Here is a 13918-nt window from a genome sequence, read left to right as displayed (position 1 = left end):
TGACGGCCTGGCTGTTCAGCTGCTACGGTCTTCGCACCTCCCTGCGTTATTGCGGTTTGGTGAGAATTGTGGGTAAATCAAGGACAATCTATTTAATCTAGGGAGCAGAACGCCCCATGCAAATTGTCGCATGCAGAATGTCTCACATGAAGCGTCCCACGCAAAACGCGCATGCAGAATGCACCGTGCAGAATGGTAAGCTTGAGTCACATTCTTGCTCTGCGGAGCTTGGTGCTCACGCAGTGAGTCGCTGTGGATTTTAAACCCCACACTCAGGGGGTTCCCATCAGCTGCAAGCTGGTCATATTTGAGGAACTGACTTTGTGCTTCATATTAGAGGTCTGCTTCACTGAGCTTTGCGGCTGCCGTCACATGACGTCCATGAGTTTCAGTGGCAATTGAAATAAAGAGCAAAAATGAATGAGCCACCTGGTGAGTTTCTGTGGGAGGGTTTGGTGACGGTGCCTCCAGGCGGCCATGTTGGGGATGGCGACGAGACTGGTCACGGGTCAGGAGGCCTGCACCTGCGTCTCAGCTTCAGCTTTGCGTGTCACTTCCTGTGCACACACCTGGACGGCGCGTTCACTTCTGCTTCCGCGTGCAAATCGGGCCAAATACATTTTATGTCTGTGCGTGTGTCTGTGTGTGTGTCTGTGTGTGCGTGTGTCTGTGTGTGCGTGTGTCTGTGTGTGCGTGTGAGGCACTCTCCTGCTTCTGGCTGCAGCTGCCTGCTTGTGCTTCCATCGTGAAAATCGGGGTTGCGTAATACACCTTTATTCCATCCTTGGGAATGTGCAGCCTCCCCCCCACGCCCCCCACCCCCGACCATCCTCTCCAAACACCATCCGCCTGTCCTTACTGTGTCGAAACGGCGTGACTGTGAAACAGGTGCGTCTGTGGTTCCTGGCAGCCACCCAGAGCTTCCAGGGTGTGGGGGGGGGTCACTGAGGCGTGCGGGCACACCCCTCATCAGAGCAGAGTGTGCCCCCCCCCTCACGCTCCTGCAGGCTGGCCAGTAGCCGCACACACGCGGCAGGCCCAGACGGGCATAGGCATTGCCAGCTCACGGAGCACAGAGGGCTTCAGGCTTCCTGCCATCTTTGTTGGGGGGGGGGGCACGGTGCTCGGGGGGTTACTGCACAAGCAGGGTGAAAACATGGCCGCTCACTCTGGGTAAGTGTAGATGTTTAGGTGTTTGCTCTTTGGAAGGTGTAATTACCAGGCTAAGTGCCTATGCGGTGTGCTTTCCTTGAGTCCCATGGCGGGGTATCCCCCTCGCCCCCAACATGCCGCCAGAGGCCCAGGCAGCCCACCCCCTCACCCCTGACACACAGCCGCCCGGCCAGGAGCCCTTGGCCACGCTGATCCCAGCCCACCTTACCCCACGCACAAGACCCCCACGCCTTGTATCAGGCGGATCGGCGAGACGGGACATGTGACAGATTTTGCCTAAACTCTGGAAGAATGTCTGGTGAGATCGAGGAGCTGCATGGCGTGTGAGACGTGCTGTGAACATCCCGGTGGAAGCTGAGACACGCCGAGCCTGGATTCACGCCGACGGGATGTGCAAAATATAATGGGTAAAGGTATTAGATCTGGCCTGCAGTTGGATCTGCCGGCACCCACCCCAGGGAAGCTTTATCCCTGCCACCCAGCACTCTGATTACCAGATTATTAACATTACATCTGTTTTATTCTCTTTCGTTTCTCTTTCTGGTCCAAAAAATAGCTCAAGTGGGCCCCTCCCAGCCAGGGCCCCCCCAGGCTATTTAACTTTACGACCCCCAGCAGCACCTGCGTGTCCTTGCTGATGCCAGCCCAGGGCCCCAGATCCTCAGGCTGCTGGCCACAGCGACTGCAGCCTTGGGAGGACCTGGAGATCAGCAGCTCTCACACGTGATCATAGCACCCGTTAAATAAACGCACAAAGAAGTCAGCTCAGTAACATAGAAGTGGCAGACAGATTGGAGGCAGGCGGCCAGTCACTACCTGCCGTAAACGCGGGTACGCCCTCCCCAGCGCGTCACACACGCGCTAACAGGCCGGTGGGAAACGTCGTCACCCTGGTAACGAGTTGCTAAAAGCCCCCCTGATCTCCCATTAACACCTCCTCTATTCCCTCCAGGGGCTTTGTGGGGGGTGAGACACTGTCCCACCGTCCTTGGGGTTTGATCCTTCTCAGGTCAAACATTTCATTTGTGTCTCTGGTCTCATGGTGCTTCATGATTGGGACTCTTCAGCTGAAGGTCATAGATATAAATCCCAGAAGAAACTGCTGTTGTACCTTCAAGCAAATAAATGCCTACAGTGACAGAGTCAAGCTGTCTGGGAGAATTTCACCAAAAGCATGAGTTAAGCAACTAAGCAGTAATGTAATTATGTAATGAGCCCAGACATGTGACTGTAAGACCTCTCTGCAGTGTTTATCATGAACAAACATTCGTAATGTCGCAATGTTGCCCACAGGAAAAGAGCTGGTGTGCTGGCTGGTGATGCCCTGTGTCACTCGAGTAACCAGACAAACTTCAGTATCAGCCTGTGTGTACTTTAATGGTGTTGGAGCTGTGTTTGCTAGCTGTTAGCTAAAAGTTTGAGCAGTATGTGGTTTATGTGCATACAGATGTGTATGTAGGTAATACTCACAGTGTGGTAAATGTACATACAGATGTAGTGTATTTATAGTGTGTATATGTACATACAGATGTAGCATTCACGGTGTGGTATACATACATACAGATGTAGTATTCATGGTGTGGTATACATACATATAAATGTAATATTCACAATGTGGTATACAGACATATAAATGTAGGATTCACAGCGTGATACACATACATAGAAATATAGAATTCACAGTGTGGCATATGTACATACAGAAATAGATGTAGTATTAACAGTGTGTATATGTGCATAGAGATAAGGTATTCATAGTTTGGTATATGTACACTTAGTATTTGGCGTATGTAGAGGTAGTATTGTACTGTACAGACCATGCAGCTGCCCACCACTGCCGTCTCTCTCTCTCTCTCTCTCTCTCTCTCTCACACACACACACACACACACACACTGTAGGCATCTGGGCGCAGACAGCGTGGAGCCACTTGCTTCCTGTCAATCTGTGTGTGGCTTCCTGCAGCCACACCTCTCGAGTGGGACCTTTTTTCAGTCCTTCTGTAAATGGGTGGGGGGGGGGGACAATGACAGAGACACCTTTTCCTCCTCTAGGCTCTTCACCTTATCTTTAACTGTTTCCCTCCTGCTCCGCTCTGAATCCTGCAGAAGGCCGTGCAGTGGGGAAGACCGAGAGGTGTTGCTTGGGGTGAGCTGACATGACAGACAATGGACTCTGGGTCCTGGGAGGCCTTACGGGACCGATGTGGCAGTTTAGGGGATCTCCTCACAACCTTGGGGTGATCCCATGCTGAGGAAGGAGTAGGTCCAGCCTCCTCTTCCTCAGTACAGCCACCGTGAAACACATAACAGAGCTGCAGCAGACTTCAAGGCAGCCTTACTTTTTAGACTTGGCTATCATCATTCATAGCAGAATTCATAGCAAAGCTGTAAGCAGCTTCCGGAAGATTCAGTATCAGGGATCATCGTCACCTGTGTGTGGAGGGGGTGGGGGTTGGGGTCAGGACTAAGGACAAACTGCTGAAAATGTGAGTCCACTTTAACCGAAACCATCTGGGGAGGCATGGCGCCAGGAAGACTGGGTCTGCTACAAGACGACGGGTGGTTGTTGGGTCACAGTGCTTAGCGATGGTGGGCGGGGTTGTAGGTCATGGCATTACTGCAGAGGGAAACCGCACACACACACACACACACACACATGCACACGCACAGACACACATTTTTTATATTCCCATCAATGCCCTTTCATTTCTATGGGTATAACCTTAATCCTAACTAATATAACTGTAACCCATACCCAGCCCTAACCTTAAGCATAAGTAACCAAACAAAAACACAAGACTTTTGGCTACTTTTGGTTTTTGATTTCAGTTACAGACATTTATAAAGTTGAGATTATTCTTGTGAGGACCACACACACACGCACACACACACACACACGCACACACACACACACACACACTGAAGGAAGAAAGGGACAGGCCCAGCCGGTCCCTGAGAGTCTCTCTGCTGCTCCCCACATGCAGCGACCTGTTAAGCAGGTCCACCTCACCCCGGACCAACCCGGTCCTGACAATGTCACGCCCCACAAAAGCCATGTGACAGGCCAGCCCGGCAGCCCCCGCTTCCTCTGCCGCTGGCCATGCAGGTGGCCCCGCAGACAGTGGTGGCTCTGTGTCGCCGTTGCGGCTAAGCGGCTCTGCACCGTGATCTCTCTGCGGGGTCGCCGACGCCTCCGTCCGCCGTCGCTCACAATCGCGGCCATTCGTGTGGCTGGATCCCTGAGCTAAGGCTCCCTGGGGTGTTAGCTTCCGGAGTCCTGAGCCACCCTGTGGCCTGTCGGCTCAGCAACATCACCGACCACGACTAGGAATCCGCAGCTGATTTTTAGAAATATAGATGTGGCGGCGAAGGGCATGCGGACCAAAGCAGCAGTGAGTGACCAGCAGGAGGCGCACGGCCTCGACCCCATAACAGTGAGGTTCCCGACGCTCTTTATGGTGTAATGAAAATCCTCTCCACATAATGGGCCTTTAACGACTGGGTTTTAATCCACCACGTCAGACGGTGGCGCCAGCCGGCGAAATGCGCGAGACCGCAGCATCTAAAAGTGAGTCTCTTGGCTGCAGCAACAGACCGCAGCGGCCCTTTCAGAAAATGCGGCACAAAATGCGCTATGCTCGCATCCTGTCAGGAAGGCAGTCTCAGTGACAGCGACTGCACCAGGCACTCAGACCCCAGCACCCCAAACGCTGGCCTTATCAATGCCTGAAGCAGCGGGACATTCAAGGGGTGTTGGAGGGAGATGTTTACCCACAATCTGTAGGCCTCATGACAGCTGACGTCTGTTAAATGACAGAATAACATTCAAAGCCCACATTTTGAGGTCACTGGAAAACAACACAGAGAAACAGTGCTGGAACATTCCAAAGAGTGATGTGAAATAACATGCGAGTATTTAGAAAATGTATCATTTTAAAAATCAGTTTATTGCAGCGTACTTGTTGAGAGCACTACTGTTTCCACTGTTGATAATAGTGATATCACTCTATTCCGGAAGAATCTCCAGGTTTGAAGTAATTTACTCGAAACAAGCTGTTTGTCTGACCGAAGCGACGCTGAAGCGGCAGCAGATACAGCAGGGGTGGGGGCGTGTGGGGGTGGGGTGTGGGGGGGAGGCCAACCGCATGTGTAATGCTCCTGAAATAGTTCCCTCTTTCCAGGCCCTTTTCTCTCTGCCCCCCCCACCACCCCCCTTCCTCTGTATTCTGGATTTGGGAGCTTGCCCTCCCCAGCTGCGCAGCCCCCACAGAGCGGGCCCCCCTCCCCGCCTCCCCACCCCTCCCGCCGCACAGCTGGCCAGACATCGTGGAGCCAGGCGTCAGGCCCCCTGGCCTTCCCCCGCAAACAGGCCCAGGTGCAGGGGGCCGTCTGAGCGGGGGGGGGGGCGGCGATTGCGCGAAGGCTGTGTCAACACTGCATGGGGGGGGGGGGGGGGGGGGGGGCAGGGTTTCTGTCCGTCCTGCACCCATCGATAGGCTAACAGGCACGGGAAGCTTGCTGCCTTCTTTACTGTGGATCAAGAATGCAAAAATGTCGATGTTACACTTAAAGAACTTTCATTCAGTCAGAACAGCTGGGAAAAGCTGTAAGCAGCAGAACAGCAGCAGAGGCTTTAAAATCTGACTTCAGGCGCATTTGCGTTGGAGTGTTTAGTAATTACCAGCAAACGTGTCGTTTGGAACACCGTGTTCCCGTGAAGTATGTGGCATGCCGCTGCCGTGCTCCAGCTACCAGAGCCACCTTACTGCCGAGGAGCAGCTGGGAGCAAATCAAACACCAGGATCCCCCCCCCCCCCCACCCCCCCGAAACCACTTTGAACATCCCATCCGGCCCATAGAACAATGGAGTTTCAGCACAGAGGCCTTCCCACAGGCAAGATGATCCAGGCCGCTAATTAACCGGACGAGCGGTGACCCCTTTCTGCCCCGTCTTGTCCACTATCTGATTCCATGTCCCCCTGGGGGCGGCTGAGCCTCTACTCAGTCAGACAAGAGATAGTCAGCTGGGAGTGTTCTGGTGCCCCCTAGTGGTGGGGTGAGCAATGACAGCACACACATCCTGCGTGCTATGTCCCAGCTGGTTGTATTGCCCTCTCTGGAAGCGGCCTGCGTTGAGAGAGGGCAAGAGATTTAAAAAAAAAAAGAGGAACAGCAGATTGGAAAGGTTTCATTGTGGTAGCACTGAGAGAAGAGCCTCTTTCAAAAACAGAGCCTGCTTATGCTTTAACGATGCACTTCTGGGCTGTGTGTGTTGTTGTGGGGAATCTGTAGTGCAAACTACAGGAATTGTGTTGGAGTTGACAGTGACGGAGAATAAGGTGGCCAGAGATGGCAGCTTGGGCTATGAACACTGACAGGCTGCTTGCATGTGAGACGTAGCCGCGGGACGCTTCCGGGGCCATCAGCAAAGCAGACAGGAGCGGGGGCCCCGTCCACGGGGGAGGGCCACTCCGCGTGGCTCGCCCGGGTGCACCCAAGGACCTCCCCGATTGTCAACATGCGGAACGTTCTGGAAAGCGGGCGGCAGACTGAGAGCCTGAAGCTGGCCGCTGTTCGTGCGCATTCCAGAGAAACCTCAGCGAGAAGGACGCCGAGATGGATTTCAAGAGCACTTCCTTCACGACTGCATCAGCTAGGATCCTGGGATTACAAAGGAGCCATTTAAATGCTCCTAGTTATTAGTTTAGAGCAGTTTGCTGCTGGAACGTTCTAATGTGGGTGACTTCGATTCAAATGCATTGCAGATGGGTCTGTGTACAATCAGAGTGCATTGTGGGTACATGTGGCCAGTGTCTGCACACTGTGAGCACACACATAGATTTATACATCATGTGATTGAGGTTTTAGCTGTGCACAATTTAAATACAATTTGGGTATATCTGGATATTCGGTTTCAGATTAATGAAGTTCATTTAGACACATTTGCCCTGAAGCCTTTAACTTAACATGTAACAGTGCAAGTTCTTGCAAAGTATTTAAAGTTCATGAATATGCATCAAAGTGTAAATTTAGAGAGGAAAAGGTAACAAGAAAGTACATTCTATTGTAAAAAAAAAAAAATGAAGAAAATGGCAGCGAATCGTCTGCCCTGGGCACCTGAATAGAGCCGTATTCTGGGGCAGTGTGTGTCTGCAGGTTAGGGTTCTCCTGCTGAAGTATTGCACTACCTTACGTCTTTTTGCACAAAGTATTTAATTCAGTTTAATTTTATTTTTGTATACATGTATATACTTAAATACCTGTTTCTGTCTTGTGTGTCTGCCTTGCTTGTCACTGTGGGGTCTAAGAGTAACGGAATTTCGATCCTCTGTGTGTCCTGTACATACGGTGGAATTGACAATAAAGACTTTGGCTTGACTTGTGAACTGAAGGTCGCTGGTTTGGATCCCACGGGCAGATGGAGTGATGTCACCACTGGGCCTTTGCCCGGCTCTCTGATCCTCACCTGTATGTCACTTTAGACTCAAGCATCTGCTGAAGTGAAGTATGACATGTTTGGATCTGAGGGGGCCATTGGTCTGTCGAGGTGCTAGCGGATTAGCGCATTAGCTTGCCCAGAGGAGGAGAGTCAGTTACCTGTGGGCCCAAACAGACAGGAGGCTTACAGGCCAGTGTTGACTGCGCAGGAAGGGGATGATCGCTTGCGGCTCTCAGCGTGCCCGGGGGTGGGGGTTCGTGTGAGCGAGTGGGGTGCACAAACAGCAGCCCCACCTGATCACACAGTGCCCCCGCCCGTGGTCCTGCGGAAGCTGAGCTCCCCGCGCGTCTATTCAGCGACAGTGTGGCTTTTACACGCCTTTGGTTTACACAGCTGGACACACAACGGGGCTACGGGACACAGCCACTGCATCTGCGAGCACATGCTCAGAAGGCTTAGTCTAAATGGCCAGGTTCATTCTAACGTCTCAGGGCTTTCATTTAGTAAGTGCAGTAATAGGAGCAGGTCATTGAGATGAATAACCCTTCATACAAGGACAGATTGACATTTAACATAAAACTGGCATCCAAAGGAGTTTGTAATAAGTTGCTTTGCTGACTCTTTAGTCCAAAGTGATTCTCACGTCTGAAATATTGATTTATTTCACAGCTGCATGTTTTAATGCTTAATAAAGGACAGCAGATCATGATTTTTTCTCCTCTGGGGATTTGAACCTACAGCCACAAATCGAAATATCCTCAGCTGCTGTGACACCTGAGCCTTGCGGAGGGAGATGGAGAAAAGCTTCAGGTATGAAGTCGCCCGCTACTGCAGCTCGACTGTGCAGCAGGCATGCACACAGTTTGGGAACAATCTTTGTAAGTGAATAAAAATCGACACCATGATGGACTGGCAGGCATGAACTAGGCATCGAGGGCTGCTGTGTGGAGGGCAAGTACCCACACACACACACACACATACACTAACACACACATGCGCACATACACACATGCACACGCACACGCACACAAACACAAAAAGCCACACATATGCGCACGCACACATACACACACACATGCACAAAGCTGCACTGGTCTAGTGGAGAGGGCCCCCTGTCTGGAGCTGCTGTCCCATGTGGATAAGCAGCTGTCTGGCAGCTTACATCCAGGGCACTCACGCCCGTGTCAGGATAAGGGGGCCATTTCATAGCCCACTCCTGTTCTAAGATCACCCCCCCCCACACACCACCCCCACTCACACTATCATGACTTATAGTCAGAGTGAAGACATCTGCTTACAATATATCCAGAGGCTCGTGATAGGGGCAGCGCAGCATGTGTGGACTCACTGTCTGGGCCCCCAGCACTCACTGGCACCCCCTGTGGTCACTGTCACTGAAATCCAAGGGCTCACCTCTACACAGAAAGGAAAAAATAACATGAATACAGCCAAATACCAGCAGAAGACTGAGCAGAAACACTGGGGTGCCTGGGGGCTGGAGCAGTGCCTGAGGTAGTAAGCAGAGGGTGACCCAATGCCTGAGGTAGAACACATATCAGAACCCCAGGGAGCTGGAGACAGACACAGAAGGTCATAGCTTCAAATCCCATTAAGGACTGTGCAGGTACAAGCCAGAAAGGGGCTCCTTCAAAAAAGCCAAAATGATAGCGGCAGCCAAATACAACAGGGATACTTTGTTAATTCCCATGAGTAAATTCTCCTTTGACTCACCTCACACACATCGAGGAGAGAGTGCAGAGTCAGCCAGGGTGCAGAACCACTGGAGCTGGGGGTTAAAGGCCTTGTGACTATTTTACCAAGACCAGGGCTTGAACAAGCAACCCTCTGATCGCATGCAGAAATGTTTAACCCAAATGAGCCACACCAGCACCCCAAAAAAATCCTTCAGATGTAATGATGAAAATGGTATGGTGCAGTCAGTCAAGACTTCAGTGCATTGTCAGTCACTGGAATCACGAGTGGAATTAGGCTAAACTGGCATGTGACCAGTAACACGCTCTGATCCCAGCTACAGCCTGGAAGCCGAACCTCCCCCCCCCCCCCTACCCCCAGCTTTGCTACTAAAGAGGCACTGGCCGTGAAAAATGCAAAGACTCGCAGAAAGAACAGGACCTCCTGGGCCTCGCAGCACAGCCTCAGGCTGCCAGAAAACTCTGTATTATCCCTGTTTTTGTGGTGTGTTATAAACTTGACTTGCTGCCATGAATCCGGCATCCATTTTTCAATTTGCTAAATGGTGCCTTTCTGCGTCTGTCTGCGTGATATAACGCCTATGAGTTGCCTGCTCGATGCTTTGCCCACGACTTCCTTGCTGATGTTAGCCGTTATGAGCCAGAACGCCTATCCCAGCCTTGCAGCCACACTCCGTGAGGCCGTAGCTCCTGCTACAGTCACAGTCACACTGCGAGAGGGTCGTTACTCATTACTTGTACACAAAGAAGCTCAAGCCGCAGCTGGGACACGCCACCACAGTTAAGCCGGTGGCAGAATGAAGCAGCGCATTGATCCAGCTGGGAGGAAAACAGCATTCCTGATTGGACCATTACAAACTGAACACAGAAACACATCTCAGAGCAACGCTTACCCAAAATTTTGCAGATTTCACTTAATTAGGGGTTTGCAACCAACCAAACAAAGGCACAGGGTCACGTGATGTTTTTGCAGGCAGGAGTGCCAGCTTGCAGCGGTTATGGCACCCCCCCCCCCCCCCCCCCGCAGCTAGGAGGGAGACACGTCTGTCTATCAGGATGTGCGCCGGAGACACAATGGCTGGCTGTTGCCCTCGCTGGGGGTGGAAAATGTGAACACAGGACTCGTTTATATGTTTTTTTTCTTTCTCTCTGTGCAGTAAAACTGACTGGAGTGTGTGAAAGCAGCCCTTTGCGCCGTCCGCTGGAGAGAGGCTGTGTTTGCGGGCCCCGGCCAGGCGCCGCTGCCCTGCCCCTGGAGTAGGCAGGACCTCCACCCTCATAGCCCTTTTTCCATTGATGAAAATCCCCCCAGAATGAGCCCTATGTTGCTAGTTCTATGTTCCATGGTGGGCCTGGGTGGGAGGCACAGTGCTGCCTTGCAGCAGTCACAGGCAGGGGCGCTTAATGCACGGGCTCACCCAGGATGAAGCCCAGGGGCGTGTCACGCACAGGATCACCCAAGATGAAGTGCAGGGGCGCTTAATGCATGGGCTCACCTCTGCTGAAACTCAGGGGTACTGTAATGCACAGGATCACCTGGGTTGAATCCTAGGGGTGCTTAATACACAGGCTCACCAGTGCTGAATCCCAGGGCCACGGTAATGGACGGACTCACCCGGGCTGAAGCCCAGGGCCACTGTTACCTCATTTACACCAATGTGGTGCCAGTGCTGGTTCAAACTTGGTGCTTTGTGAGAACAGGCCTGCTTTTCCACTGGTATCATCAAAGAACAGAACAGGTACGTACTGAGGTGACCTGTCATCCTGTTCTTCAATATTGTGTCTTGCTCTCCATGGAATATTGTCTGTTATATGAGGCCAATTTTTTTGCATATTCCAACCTCATAATGAGAAAAAGAAAACAAGTCGCACATGCAGATTTGCTTTCAATAACAACATCAGGCAGCATTAATAATTCACTGCGAATGCTTTCAAGATGACTGGTATGTAAGGTTTTTGATTTTTTTTTAAACCATTGATTTGAAAAAGATGTAACATAACTAGCATTAGCCACAATAATCCTTCATACAATGCTTGTACAAATACTTTTATTAGTGTGGTTAATGTGGCAGTACGATTACATTCTGTTTATTTGGACATGATAGTCAGTCCCACTTCCGCTGATGTTACTGTTCCGAGATCTGAGACCAGCTTTTTTGTAGAGCTGTTTTTTGCGGTGGAAACACGCAGAACCAGTTCCGTGTTGGGGAAAAGCCTGGCACTGGCACTGCATTGGTGGAAATGGAGTAACTAATGCACAGGCTCACCCAGGCTCAGCAGGAGCCTCTGATCATGCTAATGCTGATATCTCTCAGCATCTTTTGTGTGTGGAAAATAACTGCAGCAGATATTATAAAGAGAAGCGCCTCCACACTTCTGGACTCTGCTGGTTTGGTTTCCATAAAAATCAGGGATGGTGAAAACAAGCCTGCTGACTACAGCTTGCCACAGTGTGCCCACAATAGGGGGATTGACCCATAATACATCTGCTAAAACTCAGGCTATATTTCTTGCCATATCTCTAAGATCACTAGTAGGGTGATGTGTGGATTCTGGATACCCTATCAATGAACAGAAGGTTATGGGTTAAAATCTCACTCAGCAAAGTGATTTCACCATTGGGCTCTTGAGCAAGGCCCTTCCCCCCCCCCCCCCCACTGCTATAAGCACTGACTGCCTCTGCTTTCTCCAAAAAAGTACATTACTTTGGAAATATTAATGCTAAATAGCTGCCCTTTTGTTGAACTGTCCATTGAAAACCTCCATGTTTATGTTTAAGTCAGGCCTCTTAAGCGGCCCAGTAGGCTGAGGGTGGATTAGAGACTCATTGTGTGGCACTATGGTTCACAGCTGACCTGTCAGACATCTGCAAAGGCAGTATAGAGCATCCTGCAGCGCCACCAATAGGCAGCCCAGGGCAGAGTCATGTGTGGATTCTCAAGGTAAAAGCTGGCGCTACAAAAATTTGCTGGGGCCACAAAGACCTACTATTAGGGAAAACTTCCACCAGCACTTGATGAGAGATTCCCCTATTTGAATGAAGATGGGAGACAGACCAGTTCTGACTTGGAGCCTGATTTCAAGGCATCAGTAACAGCAGAAGGGCCTGCTGGTCTAAGATCTCTTTTCTCCTGGATGATGGCAGATGTAGCAGGAACCAATTGGCTAACAAGCAGATTTAGGCGTTCTGGAGTTCTGGCTCCTTCCATATTGAACTTGAACCTCGTGAAGATGCAAATATGGAAATTTGCAAGGTAAGAAACATCAAGCAATATGTTCTTCCATCCATCCTTTCACCCAATCAGCTCCAAACTGCATGTCCTGGTCAGGGTCATCTGTCCCAGGGACCAAGGCTGGGGTGTGAACACTATGGGTAAAAGAGTGACAGCTCCCTTCTATGACCACTGGATGGCAGTGTTGCAAGTCAATTTTTTCTTAATGAATTTCTAATTTATTGTGCCTGGCTGTGCTGCAGGTGTGAGTCTATATCCAGCCACAGGCACATGCCACTTGTCAAGGTCCCCATGGTCTGTAAACATGCCACTCCGGCTCCTTCACTGTGGGTGTGGGCTCTGCCTCCCAAGCTTCGGCAAGTTCCTTCTGGGTATCTCACGATGCCCCCCGCGGGGCCAACCCTAACCCTAACCCCAACCCTAACCCTAACCCAAAAGCTGTCTAAGCCTCCTAACCCTCAGAAAATCCAACCACCAAAGCCAAGAAACTCAGCCGCAACTGGAACGGCACACTACCAAAGACAACTTTTTGGCTTTGATTTGAAATGTACTTCCAATTAAAAAATATAATCAAACTATGTATTTAAAAAACTATTTTAGTAAAGAAGGGTCTGTTAACCTCACTCCACCACGTGTACAACCAGCTAAAATAAAAGACAGGCCATCAGACTGTTCCCTTGGGCTCCACACCAAGGGCTTGCTCAGCCCCACATGCAAGAAACAGCTGTCCCATGGCCCCAGAGCCCTTCTGAAGTCAGTGACATATATCTTTAAAAAAAATAAAGAAAAAAAAACTGCCCTTTCACACAGGTGTTTTCATGTGAAGCCAGCTGGGAATTCTGGGGGGAAAAAAGATGCCGCAACACTTTCATATCTCCCGAGGCCAAGACGACCCAAAGTTGCTACAGCCATTTTTACATCCATCTGAGTGCGATTACCGTAATATTGGGAAAGTTTCCCCAGCTGGACATCACAGGGTGGTCATGCTTCACTGAGGCAGCCAGGCCCGAGATCTGACGCCACAGAAGTTTCTAGAAATGACGATCAGCTGCTGACCGTATGTCACAGGTGTGTGGGTTTGTGGGGTCTCGGCACTCACCTCCACATCCATCTTAGTCAAAGCGCTCCATGTGATGGGGCCCAGCAAGGGGGGTCGCAGACATGCCACAATCAGCTAAGTTACGTCACTGGATATAAGAAAGTTATTTAGTCCCGGTTTGACTTGACAGGACAGGCCCTTGTAAGAAAAGATGACGAAATTAGGCTTCCAGGTGTCCATAATGCAACAAAAAAGCAAAGAAAATATCCAGAAAGGGGTGATAAACATTTGCGAATTAAAACTTTCAAAAAGTTTTTTATTT

This window comes from Paramormyrops kingsleyae, chromosome 8, assembly GCF_048594095.1.
Source record: "Paramormyrops kingsleyae isolate MSU_618 chromosome 8, PKINGS_0.4, whole genome shotgun sequence".
NCBI classification, from domain to species: Eukaryota; Metazoa; Chordata; class Actinopteri; order Osteoglossiformes; family Mormyridae; genus Paramormyrops; species Paramormyrops kingsleyae.
Note: the sequence above shows the minus strand (reverse complement) of the source record.